Source organism: Lepidochelys olivacea (genome assembly GCF_965140295.1).
Source record: "Lepidochelys olivacea isolate rLepOli2 genome assembly, chromosome: 2".
In the NCBI taxonomy this organism is placed as follows: domain Eukaryota; kingdom Metazoa; phylum Chordata; order Testudines; family Cheloniidae; genus Lepidochelys; species Lepidochelys olivacea.
In genome coordinates, this window is record NC_140412.1 from 192943108 (window position 1) to 192958444 (window position 15337).

Here is a 15337-nt window from a genome sequence, read left to right on the forward strand (position 1 = left end):
TGCCTGGAAGCGCAGGACCCACGGGGACAAGGTTGGAGCTCATTATGTTATTTGGCCACTAGATGTCTGTGTTATACTGAAAGTCCCAGCAAAGGTGCAATCTCTGGTCCCACAACAGATGGAAGCCAACTTGTTTTGGTTGTAGCTTATTCCTTTATTAATCAATGTCTGCTTTGAAAGGGCTGTGGCTACACTTACTATGACAATGTGCACATAAGTCCAAATCCTGGATCCACTGCACAGTTGGGAGTAAATGGACTACCCTCTAGAGGAAGCACATGAGAGATTGGTTATGAACCACTTTGCAGCAACTACCACAGACTAAAAGCTACATCACCTGTATACCAGTTGTAGCCACTCTCACAGGGAATATCACCCAATGAATCTGCTTTATTTTGGAACCACCATCCCTAGCAAAGACGCTCTCTGCCTTGTGATGCAGGGAGCTCCTGGGGTGCTGGGGCATGCAGTTGGTGCAGATTCCTTGCATGGACGATCTGCATCCCCCACCTCCTTTCCACAAACACTGGACTCTAACATCAGTCTGCACCCTTCAAGGTCCTCCACTCCGGTGGAGGATAGTGGAGGGAGCGGGACAAGCTGCATAAGGCTGACCCTACTGTCAGTGATGTGTGACCTTTCATCTTTAAAATCAGAACTGAGTCCATAAAATAAACTGACCTGTAAAGGGAAATTGCATTATGGGTGTATGCACACTCAAAAAACTCCACTCTGATCTATACCTGCAACTGCCATACACTTAACAGCCTTAACACAAATCCTCGTCCTTCCGGCCCAGTGGAGAATGGGACCCAGCAGGCAGCCTCAAGATGAGGAGCAGGGCAGTACAAGCAGAAGGAGCCCTGCCAAGTGGCCAACAGGCTGAGGCAATGACAGAATGAACAGTTGCTCCTGTGGCCACACCTCTAAGCAAAACATCTGTAATGACCATTAAAGAATATCCTGTGTTCAAGGAGCTCTCTGACAGTCGTAGAGTTGGTTCAGCAAGCTCTCCATGCCCCCATCCCTGTTATGTAAGTCCCCAGTACAGGGCGTGTACCAGAGCATTTTGGGGGTGGGTGGAGATGTGGCAGAGGCAGTCTTATTGACAGCTATTTCCTAGCTGCCAGAAGACACATACAGACCATGGTCAGCTGGGTTCAAGTTAAGCCAATGCTAAGGGCTTCCCTAAACTGTACTGGGGGACTAACCAGCTCTTTGAAGCCCCAGGGAAGAGGAATCACATTGCCTCCCTTCTTAGTCCCATTGCAGGGCTCTGCATCAGTATAGCAGAGATGAATTCAGGCTTGGAATCTGTGTGACAAAGCCAATCTCTATGAAGGTCAATCAAAACTACACTATCCAGCATAGTTTAGATTCCATGCTTTGTTTTCTGACTTTATTATCTTTCTTTAATCTCAACAGTGGCAAGTAACACCTGAAAAAAATGTAGTCCAATTACACACTGTCAGTGGCTTGAAAACTATGTTTGGCTGTAGAAAATATAGCGAATGGAATACTAATCTTTTGGAAAGGAGACAGAATCTGTTGCTTGACAGACAATATAAATTTTCACAGCACATGCAAATACTGTCCAATTGCATTTATAAGAAGAAAAGGCAGGAGGCAAGCTCGACATAACTTTTTTTCAATCTTGCGATTTGTGAGACATTTTACAAATTCAGGGTCAGTTTCATTCTATTAAATGTAGGGCTGTCAATTAATCGCAGTTAACTCACGTGATTAACTCAAAAAATTAATAATGATTTAAAAGATTAATTGCAGTTTTAATCGCACTGTTAAGCGACAGAATACCAATTGAAATGTGTTAAATATTTTGGATGTTTTTCTACATTTTCATATACTGTATTCTGTGTTGTAATTGAAATCAAAGTATATATTATTTTTTATTGTAAATATTTGCAGTGTAAAAATGATAAACAAAAGAAATAGTATTTTTCAATTCACCTCATACAAATACTGTAGTGCAATCTCTTTGTTGTGAAAGTGCAATTTACAATTGTAGATTTTTTTTGATACATAACTACACTGAAAAACAAAACAAAGTAAAACTTCAGAGCCTACAAGTTCACTCAGTCCTACTTCTTGTTCAGTCAACTGCTCAGACAAACAAGTAGTTTACATTTACAGGAGATAATGCTGCCCTCTTCTTATTTACAATGTCACCAGAAAGTGAGAACAGGCATTTGCATGGCACTTTTGTAGCCGGCACTGCAAGGAGTTTATGTGCCAGAGAGGCCAAACGTTCATATTCTCCTTCATGCTTTTGCCACCATTCCACAGGACATGCTTCCATGCTGATGATGCTCGTTTAAAAAAAATGCATTAATTAACATTTGTGACTGAACTCCTTGGGGGAGAATTGTACATCCCCTGCTGTTTTGCCTCCATTCTGCCATATATTTCATGTTATAGCAGTCGCGGATGATGACACAGCACATGTTGTTCATTTTAAGAACATTTTCGCTGCAGATTTGACAAAACGCAAAGAAAGTACCAATGTGAGATTTCTAAAGACTGCTATAGCACTCGACCCAAGGTTTAAGAATCTGAAGTACCTTCCAAAATCTGAGAGCAATGAGGTGTGGTGCATGCTTTCAGAAGTCTTAAAAGAGCAACACTCTGATGCAGAAATACAGAACCCAAACCAGCAAAAAAGAAAATCAACCTTCTGCTGGTGGCATCTGACTCAGACAATGAAAATGAACATGCATCGGCCCACACTGCTTTGGATCATTATTGGGCAGAACCCATCATCAGCATGGATGCATGTCCCCTGGAAACATGAAGGGACATATGAATCTTTAGCACATCTGGCACATAAATATCTTGCGATGCCGGCTATAACAATACCATGAGAACACCTGTTTGAAATTTCAGGTGACATTGTAAACAAGAATCGGGGAGCATTATCTCCTGCAAATGTAAACAAACTTGTTTGTCTGAGTGACTGGCTGAACAAGAAGTAGGACTGAGTAGACTTTGTTTTATTTTTGCATGCAGGTTTTTTTACATAATTCAACATTTGCAAGTTCAACTTTCATGATAAACAGATTGCACTACGGTACTTGTATTAGGTGAATTGAAAAGTACTATTTTTGGGGGAGGGGTTACAGTGCAAATACTTGTAATCAAAAATAAAGATAAAGTGAGCACTGTACACTTTGTATTCTGTGTTGTAATTGAAATCAATATATTTGAAAACATCCAAGAATATTTAAATAAATGGTATTCTATTATTGTTTAACAGTGCGATCAATTGCATGATTAATCACAATAAATGTTTTTAATCGCTTGACAGCCCTAATTACATTTTATTTACCTGAATTTGCTGCTGACCATGATTAAAAAAATTAATCATGATTAATCATGCAATTAATCACACTGTTAAACAATAATAGAATACCATTTATTTAAATATTTTTGATCAATTTACTCTACAGCAAGATGTTATGCATAGTTTCAAAATGTGGGGAAAAGAGGTCCATGATCCAGATGGTTTTTTATTTTATATATATATAATTTTTTATTTTATATATATAAATCTGGATCATGGACCTATTCTTCCCATATTTTGAAACTATACATAACACCTTGCTGTAGAGTAAACTGATCATGAATTTCAAAGTGCGATTCTATGACAGATGTGAAGGCTTGTTTCATTAAAATTTTGTTGCCAAACATTACTCAGATTTCCTTCAAAATAGAAGTGACTAGCCAAAGCCTGTTTAATATTTTTTACAGGAAAACTACAAGAAAAACAATTTATGAAATGTTTCTCCCAACTCCTTGTGCTGTTAAAAAATATTGTACCGAATTCAGAAATATAGCATCATTGATGGATACATTCCCATCACTTCTGCTTTGTGGTTCTGGGACAGTTATAATTTAACATTGTTGCAGTATAAAAATAGTACTGCAGAGGCTTCATAAAACAGTTAATGGAGCTCCTAAAAAAAAAAAAAAGAGGATTGTGTGACTGCTGAAGAAGGGCACGTTCCACATGGCACAAATATGGACTCTGCTGTTGAAAATATTTTAATTTAAGGTCACATCAGGCAAAAGAGATATTCTACCCCATAACGGGAGTAGCCAATGTGCTGTAGCAATCTCAATTAGAAAGCATTAAGCTCCGCACCCCACAACATAACTCTGCTGGTTGTTGATGGTTTCCACAAGGAGAAACAGGAGAAATTAAGCAAAATTCAGAAGTAAAAGGGAGAGTCAACCGACAGAATGATAATGCCATAAGGACAAGGGCTGTACTTGTATCTGTGTCATAAATATAAGAGGAAGGGTAACCACCTTTCTGTACATAGTGCTATAAAATCCCTCCTGGCCAGAGGCAAAATCCTTTCACCTGTAAAGGGTTAAGAAGCTAAGGTAGCCTTGCTGGCACCTGACCCAAAATGACCAATGAGGGGACAAGATACTTTCAAATATGGAGTGGGGGGGAAAAGGTTTTTCTGTCTGTCTGTGTGATACCTTTGCTGGGAACAGATCAAGGATGCAAGCCCTTCAACTCCTGTAAAGTTAGTAAGTAATCTAGCTAGAAAATGCGTTAGGTTTTCTTTGTTTTGGCTTGTAAATTCGCTGTGCTGGAGGAAATGTGTATTCCTGTTTTTGTGTCTTTTTGTAATTTAAGGTTTTGCCTAGAGGGATTCTCTGTTTTGAATGACTGCCTGTAAGATTATCTTCCATTCTGATCTTACAGAGTTGTTCTCTTATCTTTTTTTTTTTTTGTTCTTCTAATAAAGTTCTGATTTTTAAGAATCTGATTGGGTTTTTTGGGTCTTAAAAATCCAAGGGGTTTGTGCTCATCTTGTTTATTCTCAAGCCTCCCCAGGAAATGGGGTGTAATGGCTTGGGGGATATTTTGGGGAAATAGGAACTCCAAGTGGTCCTTTCCCTGTTCTTTGTCTAAATCACTTGGTGGTGGCAGCATTTTCCTAATCCAAGGGCAAAGACTTTGTGCCTTGGGGAAGTTTTAACCTAAACTGGTAGAAATAAGCTTAGGGGGTCTTTCATGCGGGTCCCCACATCTGTACCCTAGAGTTCAGAGTGGGGAAGGAACCTTGACAATCTGTCGCATCAGAAAATCTACACTCAAAGAGCCGAAGTGTACACTCCCCAGAAATGTTCATGTGACAGGAGAGAGGGGGCCAATAAATTTCAACTCAGGGGATTACCTTTGAGTTGTCCCCTCAGTTGGAGGGATTGGTAGCGCCATCAAGAAGGGAAGGGTGCTGCCTCTCAGCCCCATAGAGTCTGCTGAACTACAGGGAAGAGTAAGCTTCCCATCCCACTAAAGGGTGTTTTCTTGGTGCTGCTCCTCTGGCAGCCCTCTAGCCCCCGTGGCAACATTCCTTCTGCAGGAACCAGGCTGCCATCGGCCAGGCATGCCCATCTCTACAAGAAACAAAACCTAAACATGCCAACTAACCAACAAACCCGTGAGGGCCACAGGGGTTCAAGCAGGAAGTGGAAGTAAATGCTGTTTCAGGCAACTGTTACTATAATCACAGATGTGCAACTGCCTTCCCAGTGGGTAAGAGGAGAGCAGAACTGCTCCTCCTAGGAATGTGCAAACAATGCAGTGTCACAGTCATAGTACACCTTGCATGGGGCCTGCCTTTGGTGACCTAGGTTTTGGGGGCAGATGTAATGGCAGGCTTTTTCAACAGGAAGACAATGGAAGGGCAGGGTTAGAAAAAGTTTCCAGGAAGGGGAGTTGGAGCAGTAAAAGCCTCTGGATGGAGGAGACAAGGAAGGTGATGGAAGGAAATTGGCCCTCTGGGAAACTCTTGCATTATCTTTAAAAGTATGCAATGCCTCCACTAATATGGGCCCCTCCTTCTTCTGAATGGGACCTCCCTCTCCGTGAGTCCCTGCAGAGCCTATTCTTTGCAATAGACCCAAGGAGAAGCTTCTGGCGGGTAGTGGGAAAGGGGGGGGGAATGCAGTGGAGGAAAGGGGGCTGATCATTAATTTCTAATATTACATTTTATACTAAACTGATGGCAATGTAATGTTATAGCAAACATTCAATACTATTTCAAAACGCTGGAACAATATTTTTGGGGATTCTGCTTTTTACTACTCAGCTACATTCACTGGTAAATTATACTCCTGGCCTGGCATACCAACATGGCTGTTTTTCTTTCTGCACTCTACACACATCTTACTCTGGCAGAACAAGCCAGGCACATTATCACTTTCCCCTTGCATGCCCAGATCTAGACAGAGGCATAAGGGAGATCATGTTCCCCTGAGTGGTTATGCAGTCCTGGACAAAGTCTAGCTCTTTGTAATCATGGCAATTTTGGGATCACCAAGCACAGTGGTTATCAACCCCTGGGGGTACACAGAGGTCTTCCAGGGGGTACATCAACTCGTCTAGATATTTGCCTAGTTTTACAACAGGCTACATAAACACTAGCAAAGTCAATACAAACTAAAATTTCAGTAATAGTGTGCTAAGGCACCTTTGTATTTTTATGTCTGATTTTGTAAGCAAGTAGTTTTAAAGTGAAGTGAAACGTGGAGTATGCAAAACAAATCAGACTCCTGAAAGGGGTACAGTAGTCTGGAAAGTGAAACAACTTGTCACTTTTTAGTCACTCCTCAAGTCTTATTGCAGTTTTGAGGAACCTAATAATCCTTGCCTTTAAAGTCATCAGGCTAAAATATACATTTACTAGATGAGGTTAAAAAAACCTTCCTTTATATGCATATATTTCTAGTGCAGTGCTGGGCAACCTGCAGCCCTCATGTGGCCCATCAGGGTAATCCACTGGTGGGCCGCAAGACAATCTATTTACATCGACCATCCGCAGGCACTGCTGCCCGCAGTTCCCATTACCCTGGAATGGCGAACCGTGGCTACTGGGAGCTGTGGGAAGCCGTGCCTGCGGACGGTCAATGTAAAGAAACTGTCTCGTGGCCCGCCAGTGGATTACCCTGACGGGCTGCATGTGGGCTGCAGGATGCCCACCACTGTTCTAGTGGAATAATTTCTCAAATATAAATTACTACCATGCCTCAATATCTTCAAGTGAGAGCATAAATAGAAAAAAAAGTGATTATAAATGAGACAAACCTAGGGAATTCTTCATAATCTGTATGTTAAGTTGATTTGTAAAAGTAAAATATTAAAAAATAAATGCTGGAGTTTTGTGAAATATCCAGGTCAGAATAAGAATGAAATTATCTTGGGGATATTAGATTTTCAAAGGATGGAACACCTTCATTTGCAAACCAGCATCTTTTAATATACAAAAAGTACGTGTATAAGTATAGATTTATATACAATACATTAACACAAGCAGAAACTTTCGTCATAGTTAAGATTGCAATAGGACACAACATACTCAAGAAACTGGCACATCTGACTTTCATACAGTCCGTATACATGTAACATCATTCCACCTTACCATCACAGAGATTGATTTTGTGTTAAGAGTGTGAGTATGACTAAGGGGGTACATGTGGCTTGTCAGGTATCTGATGGAAAAAGCAGTGGATGCCTTATAGCACTTCCTATCTGTGAAGCTCAAAGCACGTTACCATCTTGAATGTATATATCCTCACGACACCCCTGTAAGAAAGTGTTATCATCCCAGTTTTACAGATGGGGATATGAGACACAGAGGGGCTAAGTGACTTGCCCAAGGTCACACAGGAGGTCCATGCCATAGAAAGGAATTGAAGCAGGGTCTCCTACATCCTAAGCTAGTGCCCTAGCCACTGGACCATCCTTCCTCTTTACTATAGTTGTGGACAAAAAAAAAGTAAAACCTTTATCTGGCATTGCCGTGTTTATCTGGCATTAGGGTTGCGCAAATGTATCATGAATTTAAGAGTCTAAAACATTAAAAGAATGTTGTAATTATCTTAAAAACAAGCATTGCATACTCAGGAAATTCAGAATTAAAAAGTTAAACTTAAATATCTCTACACACATTGCCTATATATAATGATATAAATAAGGGGAGGAGAGAAAAAGATTATACTGATAGATCTATATACAAAATCAAAGTTCAAGAGATTTTAGAGAAAAATCTGTATATTACCAAAACTTCAGAGTGAAAATTTCAGACTAACAGTATATTTAAATGCAAAACTTGCCACAGAGTGAAATGTAATTTTGTAGCTTTCCTTGGTAATGCAGAAGACAGCTTGTGATACTTACCACATAAAGGGAAGATGTTTATCAGCTCAAAACTTTAGACCCTCCAAAGTGGCGCAGCAAAGACTGAATCCCTTTTAAAAGCAACTGATGACATGATGACAATTAAAATATGTATCTTTCAAAAGCTTCCAAACCACCAGAAATAATCTCTCCCTCTCTCCTCACACAGTGAAGAAGGTTGGTCTTCAATGCTGAGTTCACTGCCAGCAGCAGCAGCAGCTGTGAGGGTGAAGCTCAGGGCTTCATCACTTTCTTGGGTTTCTTACTAACCTGATTTTCACTTTGAGCATCAGTTATTCCTGTACATTCTGCAGCTGAGGGCTGGGTAGCAGCCTTGGGGTTTTTTTCTCAGCAGCTTTTAGAAAGGGTGCTGATGTTTTCTTAATTTATCTATATTTATCCCTTCCCATGCTTCTTATCACAAATTCTGTTTACTGCCAGGATAATGAGGTGACCCTCATCCCTCTTTAGGGAGTAATGCTGCCAAGATGCAGAAACGCAGGCTTAATGATGAACCAAGTGAATTTTCTGCCCCAGCTGACTCACTCATTTTTTTGGACTGCTCACAAAGGGATAATTAGCTGGAAAGCACTTTCCTGCTTTCTTCCAACTTTTATTTGTAACATATATAAACAACAATGCATCCTGCTGGACCACAGAAATTCTGACAGCCATGATCTATTGTATATTCTAGTAATAATAATTTTAAAGAGAAAGTTTCCCACATATAGAATGAGGAAATGGCCATTTAAAAAGATAGATAATGCAGTATACTTTACAGTTGCATGCCATACATGGCATTTTTAAATTGAGTGCTATTGAAAGGTATGAAATTGGCAGCCCTGGGAGACTGAAGTCATTTATTCACAGAGCAAATTCACTAAGGGAAACAGCAGTGTAAGCTATGCTGCCCTGCTACAACATACCTCTGGTGCCCCAAACCTAAGCTGGAATTTAGGAGGAGGAGAAAATCTATGAGGAAGAGAATGACACACTAGTTGACAACAGTGGATAACAAAAGCCAATACTAAAATTTATTTGAAAGTGAATGTGCCCTAAGCTGATAAGTAGGCTTGGAAAGAGGAGATTTTTTTAATCGGTAACTGTTGTTCAACATTGAGTTTCTCACGCGCACACACACACAACCCACAAAAAATATTTCCACTGATAATCAAAATGCACAGACAGGCAAAATAAGAAAAATGCTGCTTGAGAACTTCGTAGAGTTTGATTTAAGGTTATTTACTTTGTATATTTTGACATATGGTGTTGAAAAATTGCATTTTAATGGTTATAAAGCTTTAATTTTTTCAGCATGTACTGTCATTAAATAATTGTCTGACCCCTAATTTTCTGCAACTGTGAAAACTTAAATCAATACACATTGAAAAAAATGCTTAAAAGCCATATACAGTAAAACCTGTGTTAACTGGCACTTTATCAACCAGAAAACTCTATTAACCGGCATTTCTGATATTGCCTGATACAAATCTTCAATCTAGTAACTGGGACTAGTATGCTGCCCAAAAGGTTATGTAATTGCCCATTCTGCACTCTACTTTTATGCAAAAGAGGCAGAAGACAAGTAAGCAAGCTGATATCAGGGATTTATTCAAAAAAGCAGTTTCCAGGGTATGTCAGAGGGTCCTTACAGATTCATCCCCATCTCCTACACCTTCTACATCTACAATGAAAATTGATCTTGATAATGATGATCCTGAGGCACTGCAAGATCCTGAAGTGCCTTCTGAATCACCAAAGAAACATTAAATTATGCTCAGTATAGTTTTAGTGTTAAGTGTATTTTTAGTGATCTGGGTGTATGCCATGTGCTGCCCATAGCGATATGTAGTGTCACAAGATAAAGTTTTCTATACAGTAGGTTACCTGTATACACCTAAGTGCTTCAAGAAACCAACCACTCTGCAGTGCAGTACTACTACTGGATTGGTGAGTCCCTGTATACTATTTTATACTTGATTCATTTTATTCTATTCTGATTCTTTGAAAATTGGTATTCCATTGGTAAGTATAACTCTTAGTTAACTGGAATTTTTGACTAACTGGCACCCCCTACTCCCCCAACATGCCGGATAACAAAGCTTTTACTGTATTTGTGCAACTGTGAACATTTAAATAAATAAAGAAAAAATACTTAAAAATAAACACTGATATAAGTCAATATTATAAAAAAAATGAAAATCAAATACTGCCAAGCCTACTGCTAAGGCAGTCTGTCATGGGATTGTAGGACTTTCTGGATATTTTTCTTTTGATTATTTTATATTTGTTAATAACAAATTGTGCTGCCATAACTTGAAATTGTCACTTTGCAGGGGCATGATGCTGGTGAAGAGCTAACCAGCACTTGGATGGAAGGAGACTGAGCTAGAACTGATAGAAACCCCTTTTCTTCCTGTGGAAAAAAAAATTCACACAAACTTATTATTTTAAACCTTTTGTGAGAAATTTTCAAAATAGTTCAGATCAAAATTTTTGTTTTGTTTAGATTCAAATTGAATTTTTTTGTTTTGATTCACTTCAGAAATTTTGTTTTGATTTACTTTTTTATATGGAAATTTTAAATGTTTATTTCTCTCCCCCCCCACCGACTTTTCAAGCCCTACTTCTTTTTTGCCACTGCATGCAATAAAATGAATGAATGTTGTCTACAGGTTTGTTTTGCTTTATTAATTTTTTCCCTCTCTTTTTTTTTCTTTTTCCTTTTTCCACTAAAACTTAAGGACATTTGGAGATGATGCAGAGGGGCAGATTTACAGTGTTTTATTTTTCCTTTTGCCACTCTTAACTTTTTCAAAGCTAGGAGAAATTTTGAAAAATTACAGCAGGGGTTCTCAAACTGGGGGTTGTGAGGTTATTATATGGGGGGTCGTGAACTGTCAGCCTCCATCCCAAGCTCCGCTTTGCCTCCAGCATTTATAATGGTGTTAAATATATCAAAAAGTGTTTTTAATTTATAAGTGGGGGTCGCACTCAGAGGCTTGCTATGTGTAAGGGGTCACCAGTACAAAAAAGTTTGAGAATCACTGAATTACAGAATGGAGGGGGAAAATTGGGAAATACACTTGCTGGAAATTATTCATTCTGTTGCATTCAGTGGCAAAAATGTAAATGGGGCAAAGAGGGGAAAACACAAATAATAACCAACACATCTTTGAATACAACAAAAATTTCAATTCAAAATTACATGGAAAGTGTGCTTTTGTTTAGAAACTTCCCATACAGTCATTTAAATTACATTTTCCCACAAAAAATGTTTTGTTTTGTTTTTTGATGAAACTATTTTGGGTCAAGAAATTCTTTTGGTCCTTCAGAGCTGACTGCTCTCTGTGTTCACTGAGGTTGGTGTGGGAAGGGTTCTCATTGCTAATCTCCCAACAGTATTGTTTGCTGCTCTGAGGTAAATCCAGTGCATCTCTCTGAAGGGCTGCTTGGAGGCCACAGGGAGCAGTGCAGCCTGAAGCAGCCCTGTGTCAGCCACTCTTGGGAGCTGCCTCAGAGCGCAGGTTGTTCCCTGCTATTACCTCTGAGCTCCTCCTGGAGGAGCTTTTCCCTGTCATGCAAGAAAGCGAGGGCCAGGGCTGCAAACAAACCTCTCAACCCACCAATATGTGGCACAAGCCATCAAAATACATGACAAATGACCAACGTATGGAACACCTGGGCTTTTTTAGCCACTGTGCAGCAAGTGAAGGATTATAATGGCTTTTAGCCATAAAACCTGATTTTAGGGATCTTTTCTCATTGCTGAACTAAATTGCAAAACTGGCTTATTTGGACTCAAACAGTGAAAATACACCCCCCCCCCAAACAGGTTTTATACTTAAGAACCATTGTAATCCATCAGTTACGGCACAATTCACAACCAAAGAGCCCCTTTGCACTACCCATGTCCTTCTCACAAACAGTATCCTTTGCCCTCCTACCTCCTCTCCCCAGTCCCATTTTCCCCTTTGTTCCTCTTGCTGCCTGTTGTTGCCTCCTGTTCTCCCCCACTCCCTTACTTTTGCTCTCCATATCCGACCCCAAAAGAGCCAGGAAACTATCTGCAAATTCTTCAGGGAGCAGCAGCAACAGTAAAGTCAGTGGTAGCTCAGTTCCTCTTCAGGCTTCCTTGCTCCTCCTCTCAGCCTGTGGGCTTGCCTCAGGCAGTGACAGTGGTTGTGGAGGGTAGCTCCACAGAGTGCTCCCCAGCTCTGCTGTTCCTCCGGCTACAGGTTGGCAGCAGATAATGGCTCGCAGAGGCTCCTCTCACACGCCCAAGGAGAAGAGGTGCTGCCAGCACGTGCCTGTGTCCTCTTTGTGGTGATTTCACCACACACACACACATCCAAGGACGTGTGCTGCTTGGTGGTGTCTCCTCTTGTTCTCTCACTGGCTTCTGCTGGCTGCTGTACCAGCCCCAGCTGCTACAGACTGAAGAACACCATTAGCCTGCATGTAACAGCACAACCATGAGCCTTAAATGCCCCATGGCGAAAACTACAATGAAATATGATACAGTTGGGAGGCCAGTCTCGCTCCTTAAATAGACAGGATAGCCAGCCACATCACTCACACTCCCCCTTCATGCATCCTCCAGGCTCCTGTCCACCACCTACACCCACTAATTCCTTCTCTTCCCCCTCTGTCTCCTACCCGTCATATTCTCCTTCTCCACCATGCCACTTTCCCCTGCACCCACTTCAGGCTCCTCCTGTCCCCACATACCTCAGCACCTCTTAGTCTGACCCCATGCTGCCTCTGCTGGGTCCCCCACAATCTGCCTCCTGCCTCCCCACTGCCTTGAACCCACTTACAATCTGCTGCCTGCTCTCTACACTCCCTCAGTCTCCACATATTCCTGCATCTCCTTAGCCTTACTCTTGCTCCCTCAGACTCCTCAGTTTCCTGTACAGTTTCCTAACACTCACCCAGATCCTTCATGTTCTCTTGTTCCCTGCCTGGTCCTCACATGGTGACTAAGGAGTCACCATGACTTCCCTGAGGGAAACCTGGCTTCAATCCCCTTGGAAACAATCAGAGATGGTGGCCATCTTTAATGGGGGCAGCGTCGCTTTGATGTGTAAAGGCTGTAGGGAAGTGGCAGCCACCATGCTGAGGGCAGTCAGTCCTACTGATAGCAATTGGAGTTGGTGGCCATTTTGAGTTAGGACAAAATGTCACTGGTCTGAAGGAAGAAATCCACTGTTGCTAACTTGAATGATGTTATCAGTATTGCCAACCCCAAAAGAAGTCAAAAAGTCAGGAATTAGACTCCAAAATAGCATCAGCTGGGCCTGTAGGAATATAGACCTATGTTAGGCCTGAGTGAACGATGTTTTAAAATTGAGTTTGAATATTAGCATGAGCAATAGGCCCAAAGTATGTGAGCAAAAAGAAAATCATGAGAAAGGAGGGTTATTTGTGTTAAACATATAGAGACTCTTTGGAAACTCAGTATTAGCTTATTTAAGGTTTGAGCTGAAGTAATACAAATAAAGAAAACATGGTTAATTGGGTACCAAGTGCAGTAAATAAGTGGTTATATGTTTGTTTAATTTATTATAGAGAAATGCTTAGCCTAGTAGTTAGGGTAAAATATGGCAAAGAGAGATAAGGAAAAAAAAACAAACAAACCTTGAAGAGAGCAGAGTGCAGCCTTAAAGTGATTCAGCTGGCTTTAAATAAGGTCCAATAACCAGCAGTGACATCACTTGTTTGTTATAGTGTGTTAAATGGAAGGTATCCTAGCCATTCTTTGTCAGGCCTTTTCTTACCTGCTCTAGAGTCATGCCATGATGGAAAGGTACCTCCCGATCCTGTTGTAAGTATGTTGGCCAATGCTTATAACTGTATTGTTGCTATGGATATAGAATATAAGGGTGTAAATACTTAAGCTGATATTTTGGATGTAACCAACACCATGTGGCCTTTGACTAACAAAGGAATGTGTGTGTGGAATCTGATGTCATGGTAAATCTTAATAAAATTATTAGGAAAATTATTTCCAACAAGGCTAGGGTTGCCAGTTTTGGCTGGATGTATTCCTGGAGGTTTCATCACATGATTAATCTTTAATTCTGGGAGACTTCAGGATAGTCTTGGAGGGTTGGCAATTCTAAACAAGGCCCAAAATCATGACTTCTTTTAAAGGTTAAGTTGTGTTGTTTGGTCTGTCTTTTGATTTGTGAATCACTGTGTGAGACGGTTAGTGATCCCAATTCTCCCAAACGTAGCACATAAGGTGATTTTGGCCTCTGATGCGAAGCTTTGGCTGCTGCCTGATGGTGTGGAGATTCTAGTTTCTTCCCCCAAAACCAATGTTCTCATTGATTTTTTTTCTCTGTTCCCTGCCCCACATCTGTCCATCCTTCAACTAATTATACTCCCCGCAACCCCTACATCAACTTTAGGTCCCCAACTCCACATCTGCCCCTTGCCCCGCCCAGTGTACCTGGTTCATCGTGTCTCTCTCCAAGACAGAAGGGTGCTGCTGCTGCAGGGTCCCCCCAGCTGCTGCAGAGTCCCCGTCTCTGCTTCCCAATCCTGGGGGGAGGGTGAGCACCTCCAGCAGTTCCCTCCTCCTTCCAGGCCACCCCAATGAGAATATCATCAGCTGCTCCCTCTTCTGCTTCCCTCCCCAAAAATCTCCTATCTACTCTCCAGGGTAGGGAAGACAGCTCTGCCAGACTCCTGTGCTAGCCCTGATTAGGGGAGGGCAGCCAATCAGAGGCGATTTTGCCCCTGAGCCAGCTGGAAACTCCATGAGAGCTGCTCCTTCTCCTATCATATTGAGACTGGCTCCAGCAACAGCCAAAAATCATGTTACTGATGGTGAAATCACAAGAGTTGGCAATGCTGTATTAATGTGTGTCTCACAATATTTATTGTTTGACTTAAAGTCCTAGCTGCTTTAATCAAGTAATCAAATGATTGCACAAGAATCTCACTTTAAAAAATGAAGCTGAGTTTCTAGCCCTCATGATTGTGGAGAAAAGTTCACTCCCACTGTTCCAGTATTGGAAAGCCAACACACACAGTTAAAATTCTGTCCTCATTTACACCCATGCAATTGTACTGATTGGAATGGGAATGCATGAGTTTAATGGTGACCACCATTGG

The 15337-nt window shown here is 41.0% G+C and overlaps 1 protein-coding gene across 1 annotated transcript in view; it reads right to left on the reverse strand.

Annotated features, from left to right (window-relative positions):
- Nucleotides 1-8497, reverse strand: part of COL6A6 (collagen type VI alpha 6 chain) — a 103696-nt gene extending 95199 nt beyond the window's left edge. Inside the window, 1 exon segment of the mRNA XM_084619391.1 lies at nucleotides 8213-8497. The gene's annotated coding sequence lies outside the window, so the exon portion shown is untranslated.
- Nucleotides 8498-15337: the final 6840 nt, after the last annotated feature.